This window comes from Scyliorhinus canicula, chromosome 19 (genome assembly GCF_902713615.1).
Source record: "Scyliorhinus canicula chromosome 19, sScyCan1.1, whole genome shotgun sequence".
Taxonomy (NCBI): domain Eukaryota; kingdom Metazoa; phylum Chordata; class Chondrichthyes; order Carcharhiniformes; family Scyliorhinidae; genus Scyliorhinus; species Scyliorhinus canicula.
The window spans coordinates 17,905,943-17,915,178 of record NC_052164.1 but is presented as its reverse complement, the minus strand read 5'-3'; the positions used below and the strand labels follow the sequence as shown (position 1 = coordinate 17,915,178).

General features: G+C 44.0%; 1 protein-coding gene across 1 annotated transcript in view; it reads left to right on the top strand.

The window, feature by feature from the left end:
• Positions 1 to 551: 551 nt before the first annotated feature.
• stat3 (signal transducer and activator of transcription 3 (acute-phase response factor)) overlaps positions 552 to 9,236 on the top strand; it is a 73,281-nt gene continuing 64,596 nt past the window's right edge. The window contains exons 1-2 of the mRNA XM_038778408.1: positions 552 to 871; positions 2,838 to 2,917. The gene's annotated coding sequence lies outside the window, so the exon portion shown is untranslated. The remainder of the gene's footprint in view (positions 872 to 2,837; positions 2,918 to 9,236) is intronic.

Genomic DNA, 9,236 nt, shown 5'->3' with positions numbered 1-9,236 from the left:
CCCCCCAGATTTCCAGCATTCCACTCTTGCAACCCTGCCTTTCCTTGGAAGGCAAAACAAAAACTAATGCTGCCATTTGAAAGCAGCAGCTTTAAGGGTGGATTTTCAAAATGATGGTGATAAGCATGCAAAAACGTCGCATAAAACCAGAAGTCATTGCCTGTTTCCCTTGGCCTGAGGGAATAGAAAGGAGGGGGGGGGGGGGGAGGTAGTCATTTGATTGACAACAAAACTCCCATCAATTTGCTCTCTGGCACAGGCTCTCAGAGGCCAAGACGTCACCGCTGCCAGGAACTCAGCTGATTTCGCGGCGGCGGCTGTTCCAGGGAGCGCCCGGCGCCCCCGCCGCGCGGCCCGCGCGCCGCCAGGACGCCCAACGGCCGCGGCGCGTGCGGCCGGCGGGAGGGAGCGCGCTCAGCGCAGCGGCCGCGAGGCGGGGGCGGGGCCATGCGATGACGATTGGTCGAGGGCTCCGGGGGGGGGAGAGAGAGAGGGGAATGGGCGGCCTCCGATTGGAGGAAGCCTGCTGTCAATCAAACGGCTGGCTGGGCTGTCGGGACGAGGCTGTGTGTGTGTGTGTGAGGGGAGGGGAATTTTTTTTTTAAATAACGAACTGCGTCAAATAAGAGGAAAAAAAAATCGTCGAAAACCTGCGGCTTGTCAGGAAAGTAAGAAGTCTTACAACACCAGGTTAAAGTCCAGATTAAACTCTGGACTCCACGTCAGGAAAGTGTCCTGGACGCAGCGAGGATCGAAGCCGGGATAAAGTCTCACCCAGTCTGAAGCGTCGATGGGATTAAGCATGTATCTGCCGTAGAGCGAGCTGTCAGAAAGTTGGGGCTGACAGGCTGGAAAGTTTCACTGCTGCAAGGTATGTGTTATATTCCTATTCGCAGTAGGCCTGATAGCTCCTTCCACAGCCTCATGCAGAAAAAAACCCCAGGCTGGGAGCTTTGGAGCAGATTTCAGGATGTGATTTTGCAATATAATACATTTTTTTTGGAACTCCAGTTGCAATAGACCCTCGAGCCACTGGGTTAATTGGTGGGGAGCCTCTGCCTCTTCCATGACTTCTGAGTCTTTCTGGCCCACAGTCAGTCACTGTCTGTGTCCAGAGTCTGCACATTCTCCCCGTGTCTGCGAGGGTTTCCTCCGGGTGCTCCGGTTTCCTCCCACGAGTCCCGAAAGACGTGCTTGTTAGGTGAATTGGACATTCTGAATTCTCCCTCCGTGTACCCGAACAGGCGCCGTTGTGTGGCGACGAGGGGCTTTTCACAGTAACTTCGTTGCAACGTGAGCCGACTTGTGACAATAAAGATGGTCATCATTATCAGTGGTGACACATCCCCCCCCCCCCCCCCTTGTAAATGCCCTTCCAACACTTTATTGGCTCTTTCGTATTTAAAAAAAATGCATTTAATTGCAGGAGGTGACATTTATTAACTGAAGTGTTGTCCTTCAGGCATCGCCAGCAGGAAGTGTGGTGGCCGTGTTTTAAAGAGAAGAACGAGTTTTTTGGGCACGTGGCAAATGTATTTATCAGCTTCTGTAGAAGTATTAGTGCTCAAATAACATTATGTCCAGGAAAGTGTGTTTAGTATGTCGTGACTGCATGCAAGTATAAAAAAAACCTGTGTATGTATGAACTGCTCTTCTAACAAAGCAGTATTCAGTGACATGTTGTGTCACGTTTTAAATCAAAACTGGTTCTGGTCAGTAGCCCATTCTTAATTATGTAGTGTTTGTTGAATGAAATTTTTATAACTTTTATGTATTTTGGATTTGCTTCATAAATTTGTCTCAAAGATTAACTAGATTTGAACAGAAGGAATGTGATTGTTACTGTAAGGTTTTATGTGTATGAAATAAGATAAGAGTACACCTGAAGAGATACTTTACAACAACAATTGTTAACTACAGACAAATGGTTCCCAATGTAGGGGTTGAAAGGACTATGAATGATGCTGTCATCCTGTTTAATATTTGATCTTCAATCTTCTCACTCTGCTTTAATCTTTTATATGTCACTCATTGATTATATGTGTATTCAGAACAATACTGAAATTATTGGGTTACTTTTGTATCTTGGTGGCGTGCTCAGGGTATGTCCTGCAGCAATTTTGACTTTGGGTATTGAAATATCAGTTCAGAATTTCAGTGTAGAACCAACTTTGTCGCTTGTGGTTGTAATATATGATTGGAGTTATGTCAAAATCATCAAACCTGAAATGACGCTGCTAGGACTCGTGTTTCCGTACCCAACAAATCCACAATTGCTCACAGATGATTGAAAAGCTTCAGTTTCTACTTAATAATAATCTTTATTGTCACAAGTAGGCTTACGTTAACACTGTAATGAAGTTGTGTCTTTTGTGACATGGAGAGTGCTCCTCGACTATGGAGTATCATGAGTTGCTGACATGTAAATTTTATGATGTACTTGACATCAGGATTTTTTAATTCCTAGAATGCTAGATGAAATTTAGAGAGAATGTTAGAGAAAATGATAAAATGTTGGCAATGTGCTAACTTTAGTTTGGGTTGTGGTAGGTCAGAAGAAACAATATGTTGAATATAGCATTATTGCTGATTTTGACTGCAGCATAGTCGATGAAATTCAGCATTTGCTCAGGGAAACACTTTTTCTCACCTGTTAACTCTGATGATTTTTTCTACTGCTGTTTTAAAATTTTTATATTTCCTCTGTAGCTGAAAAGTTAATGGTCTGATAAATTTGTGACTCAATTATCCTATTTCTTGATCTGAGCCATTTGGGTTTTTTTCTCTTTCTATGTTCACACTACCTTTTTATCATAGTTCTTTCTTCTGTCTTTCAGCATTGAAGTGTAGTAAAGAGACCAAAGCTTGAAAAATCTGTGAAAAGAAACGTTCCACACAAATCAGCTGAGGAGATCAGGTAATATAATTTCTTCTATCAGTGAATGATTCCTCTCCCACCCACAATGTTTCTCTCAGTCCCTAACTGAACATTACTAACAACAGTAATAAGCTAAGTTGTATTTTTTTCAGGAAGCCATTTTGGAAAATACCATATTTCTTTGTAAAAGGAGGAAGTACCATTTAAAACTCTGTGACCTTAAAGCAATGTCTGTGGGTAATGCTGGCTGAATGTAACTTCAGTTTTCCCACATTTAAAGCTGAATCTTAACTCAAATAATGTTGAAACTAGAACTAGCAGGTGTACTATTTTGGTTTGACTTACAAGAATGAGGAAGGATACTCCGTTTTAACAGTCACATATTGATAGTGGCTTGGAAGGCCAAAATTGTCACAGGACACCTTGTGAATAGGAACATTGATGCATTTTCAGTTCTTGAGAAGTGGGGAAAATACTGGCATTTTTATATACATAAAAGTTTCTTCCTTTGTTCATAACATTAGCTGTAGTGAGATTTATCTTCAGAAAGTGATTTTAAAAGCTGCAACTATTTTTAAAATATCAAAAATAATGAATATGTACAGTCTTGGTATATTTTTCTTTATAGTATAATATCAGAATTGCACTGTTATAGTGTCTGTAACATCCCTAGCCCCTGACATTCCAGTTGTGTTTGGGATATCTCTGTTTTCCAAGTGAAAGTTAGTCGAATAGCATGTTATGTCACTGTACTGCCCCTGTTCAGTTGCTGCCATGACATGACAGTATAGGGGCTGGTTTAGCACACTGGGCTAAACACGCTAGCTTGTAATGCAGACCCAGGCAGCAGCGCGGGTTCAATTCCCGTACCAGCCTCCCCGAACAGGTGCCAGAATGTGGCGACTAGGGGCTATTCACAGTAACTTTGTTGAAGCCTACTTGTGACAATAAGCGATTATTATTATTGTTATTACTTCAAGAGTTGATGGTAATTGTTTCTGTTGTTATTGTTGTGCACCACTTCCACTCTTCTTCCTAATTACCGTTCATTCTCATGAAAATCAACAATGGTTGCATGACCATCATTAAACGTTTTTAAAAAATTTAGTGTCTCCAATTCATTTTTTCCAATTAAGGGGCAACATGGACAGTGACCCAGAGCCGGAATCGAACTTGGGACCTCGGCGCCATGAGGCAGCTGTGCTAACCACTTGCGCCACCGTGTTGCCCATCATTAAACTTTTAATTTCAGATTAAATTTGAATTTCACCATCTCCCATTCAAACCCAGGTCCCTGTAGCATTACCCAAAGTCTTGGATTACTAATCCAGTGACAATACCACTAGGCCACCACTTTCCCCACAGAAAATGTCGTATAAAGAGCAACTAGCCAAGATTGCTTCAATATTGGGCAGATGGAGAAAGACAGAATATTAGCGCTTTAAAGTTTTTGATTTGAAATTGAAGTACTGCAAAGCCCCAGGTGCGGGGGATGGGAAAGTGACATTTGCACTTTTTCCCATCTCGGGCGTGATGGGGACAGAAACAGCTCACTCTGAAGCCCCCCTCAGAATTGGGCGCTCTCCACCCTGGGATGCTGGGGCATCAGGGTCTTCTCCCCTCTGGCCTAACACTCAATCCTGCGATCATGCCAATCTGAAAGGCCGACAACTCTCACAGGCCAGTCTTCCTTCCAAGACTGGAACAAAGTCCTGCCCACTGCCAATCAATGCATTAAATGACAGTGCGAATTAGAGAGTTGATTGCTGCGCATTAGGTGCTGACTCACAGGGTGGCGAGTGCCAATCGCTCACCATCCTTAACATGTGACCTTTGGTTGATTTCATGGCACATTTTATAATTTACTAAAGTATAGAGTTCCCTTCATCACAAAAGTAGTTCATTAGCTATACATGTGCAGGGATGTACTGAGAGTTTAAATGGTACTAGTAGGGTGACATGGTGGCGGAGTGGTTAGCACTGCTACCTCACGATTCGAGGACCTGGGTTCGATCCCAGCCCCGGTCACTGTCTGCATGGAGTTTGCACATTCTCCCCATGTCTGCGTGGGTCTCATCCCCACAACCCAAAGATGTGCAATGTAAAAAGGGTTATTAACCATCGAGGATTATCCTGCAGCTTCTAAAACAAAAATCTGCTGGCTACTGCAAGCGCAAAACCAGGAGAAAAATCATGGAAGTATTAAAAATAGTGGTTTTTTTTAACATTAGTTATAAACATATTTTTTTTTTTTTATAAATGTTTTTATTCAGTTTTCATATTTTATATTGAACAAATTACAAATTGTTAGGAGAGAAAAAGAACAAAAAAAAAAAAAAAAAAAAAAAAAAAACAACAAACAAACACGCAAAAATTAACATACATATTTACAGGTAAGCATCTTCGTAGTAGTAACTGCGCCCGCCCCCCCCCCCCCCCCCCCCCAACATGTTTATTTAGTTTGGTTTTGGGCCTTAGCTAGCCATCGAACCCCCGTACCGAACCTGTAGCCCCTCCCGCTACCTTCCCCCGACTATTCTTCCTCTTGTACATTGGCCACAAATAGGTCCCGGAACAGTTGCATGAATGGCTCCCACGTTCTGTGGAAGCCGTCGTCCGACCCTCGGATGGCAAATTTGATTTTCTCCATTTGGAGAGATTCCGAGAGGTCGGACAGCCAGTCCGCAGCTCTGGGCGGTGCTGCTGACCGCCAGCCAAACAGGATTCTACGGCGGGCGATCAGGGAGGCAAAGGCAAGGGCGTCCGCCCTCCTCCCCAGGAATAGATCTGGCTGTTCTGAAACCCCGAAGACCGCCACTATCGGGCATGGCTCCACCCTCACTCCCACCACTTTGGACATAACCTCGAAGAAGGCTGTCCAGTACTCCACGAGTCTGGGGCAAGACCAGAACATGTGGGCGTGGTTGGCCGGGCCTCTTTGGCACCGTTCACATCTGTCTTCCACCTCCGGGAAGAACCTACTCATACGGGTTCTTGTTAAGTGGGCTCTATGTACCACTTTTAGTTGCGTCAGGCTGAGCCTTGCGCACGTGGAGGTGGAGTTGACCCTATGCAGTGCTTCGCTCCAGAGTCCCCACCCTATCTCCATCCCCAGGTCGTCCTCCCATTTCCTTCTTGTTGCGTCCAGTACGGTGTCGTCCCTATCTACCAGTCGGTCATACATGTCACTACAGTTCCCTTTCTCTAGGATACTTGCGTCCAGTAGGTCTTCCAGTAGTGTCTGTAGTTATAAACATATTTAACGTGAGAGGAAAAATTGCTAAAGTTTACTTGTTGGGGTGGTTGGAGGCAGATGAAACTGCCAGGAATTTATCCAGGCAGAGTTAACACCATACGTATAATGCATTTTTAAATTTAAGCAGATAGGCCTTTGGGCTATTTAGGCCCTCCATGACTGCCGCAACGGTCAGAATTGTTGAAAGGCAATGTATTAATCACAGTTGAGTTGTAAGGAAAGTAAAACCGAAAGCAGAGCACTATTTCAAACCAGAAACAAAACTTTGCCACCTTAACGCTTAATGATTAAAAACATTGTGCTATAAAATGTTATCTCCACTGTGGGATCACAGTAGGTTATATGGGATTTGGATTTTACACAAGAAATATCATTTAAATATACCAGTAGTGCTACAAAAGCTTTTAAGCCACATTGTATATCATGCCTGAATATTTCATTTGTCGTCTTCATTTTTTTTATATTTAAAAAATCGGAAGTAAAATTTATTTTGAAATTGTTTCCACCTTCACTATAGTCACTTGGTTGCAAGAAGGAAATGGAAATTAAATAAAATTTCGACAACTGTTACAATCCCAGTTGATGTTGTAACTGGACGGGAGGATTCCGGATTGCAACCCTGGCACAAAAGACTGTAACTTGTACTTCAAAACATGGAGGAACTGAGTCACACCACTAATTAGTTTCAACAACCAGATCCACATTCATTAAACATGAAAAGTTGAATTATTATGCACTATACCATTACTCCCCCGTTAGCTTAATAATTACCCACAGATTTTAGAATGAACACTAATTACCTAATACATTTTAATCTACAGTGGTCTCATTAACAAAATGTCCTTTTTAAGCACACAAGATGACTGTGGGCCAATACACTCTCCACTCTGAACTCCAAGTGAATGTGGATGTCTCCTCCCTCAGATTGGCATCTGGGAGTTTCCAAACTTCACTCCCAAAACGACACATTAAAATCTTCTCTCAACATGCTTTCCCTTGGCGGCTTGCATTCTGAAGTTCAGACCAGGTTTTACAAATGACTCTTTTAAACAGAGCTCCTGCTCTACTTGTAACAGTGAATACAATCCACGATTTATATTATCCCCTTTAGGATTTTTTTAAATATTAAAAGCTTTTACACGTACTCCATGGTCCAGCCACCGATTTCCACAAGTATTTCATATAGTGCCGCCAAAACTGTCATAAATTCTCACACACATTAGCACTACTGCAAATATCTTTCTGGCCTCTTTCACACGCCAATACCTATTCAACTCTGTGACTTTGTTGAACAATAATTTGTTCTGGTTCCCAGGTTCCTCTGTTCCGTTAACTTCAGACTTTTTGGAAACATCTCTTCACTTCTCTAGTTTTCTTAACTAGCTGCTCTTCAGATCTCTGCACTTGTTTTCTTAACCATTGAAAATGAAATGAAATGAAAATCGCTTATTGTCACAAGTAGGCTTCAAATGAAGTTACTGGGAAAAGCCACTAGTTGCCACATTCCGGTGCCTGTTCGGGGAGACTGGCACAGGAATTGAACCGTACTGCTGGCCTGCCTTGGTCTGCTTTCAAAGCCAGCTCTTTAGCCCTGTGCTAAACCATTACTCCATAGTGTGGCTTTTTGTTTAGCAAGGCTGAGAGAAATGTTCCCTCTCTAGCCTTTTAAACCAACTGCTGTCTTCTTCTCACGACCTATCTTTAGCTGCCCACAAATTTAGCTAAAACTAAAACTTAAAATCTTCTTTACCTCACAAGACCCCAGTTGCTAAGAAACACTCACATTTATTCTTCACGCTGTAGCCATGTAGAAACACAGATGGAACTTAACCTATCCCCCACACATACAAACACCATTGTCCAACATGATTCTAAGCATAGGTTTGACCCATCCAGGCATAGAAACAGTGACCTAACTTTCGCAGACTGGCATTGTCCGCTGAATTGCAACTCTGAATGGACTTAGCGTCACTCTAATTCCAAAGCCCCTGTCTCGCCCAACCTTCCTCACTCAGGCAGAGTGAGAGAGCAGCAACGAAGCATTCTCCCTGCTGCATTAGTGAAGAGTAACTGGGGCGCAGGGAACAAAGGAACACTCCCTTTTTACGGCACTACCCTGAAGTTGGGGGGGGGGGGACCAGAGTCTTGGAGTGAGTCAGGTCGGATAAGTGGAGAGAAAGGGGTGGGTCAAATCAGAGGGATGTAGGTGGTGTGTGTGGGGGTTCTGCTGGAGGGTCATATGTGGGGGAGGGTGTCCTGTGTGATGCAGGGTCGTTGTTTTAAATAGCTGATCTGGAGTCAGAATTTCTTTTTTTCCTTCTAATGCTTTCAGAGTAATTATCAGGATACAACTGGCAGATGGTTCCCAGCACAGTGGAAATTAACACTTATGGACAATTGCCGGGTAAATCCTTGTGTGGGAAGTTCCTAGAAGGATTGCCCAGCGCATTATTGGGGTACCGTAAATGTGACGTATTTATTGCCATACATTTCAAAGCACATAGGCACAGTATTAAAGACCAGAACATCATCAACAACAACATACATACATAAAAAGCACACGTTATAGGGGCGTGTTGGAACGGCCACGCTGTGCCTGGAAAACTCCTCGGCGCAATGTGGCCGATAGAAGTCGGGAGACGACGCTCCCTGGATCTACCTGGTTCACAATGCCTCTGAAGATCTAACATGATCTCGAAGATGTTGTGGGCAGGATCACTTTTTGGTAAATCTGTATATTAGAGCGAGGCAGCTCGCCTCGCTCTACCATGCAGTTTCCCGAGGCATTGGAATCTATTATCCTCTTTGCCTCGGAGACCTTAGGCGATCGCCGTTCAGTTCTGGTTTCCACAAACTGGGAGCAGATGGAATGGCACTCATGGGGGTCTACCAGGGGAACGGAGGCCCCTGCTGCATGCCCTTTGGGCAGGTACCCTGGCACTGGTGCTACCCAGACACCATGGCAGTTCCAGCCTGGCACTTGAGCAGTGCCAACTGGGTGCCAGCCTGACACTGTCAAGGTGCCAAGCTGACATTTTCTGGGGGGGTGGCGATCGAGCCAGGGATGTTCTGCGATGATGTTGAGGGGGGTGTGTGCCCAGG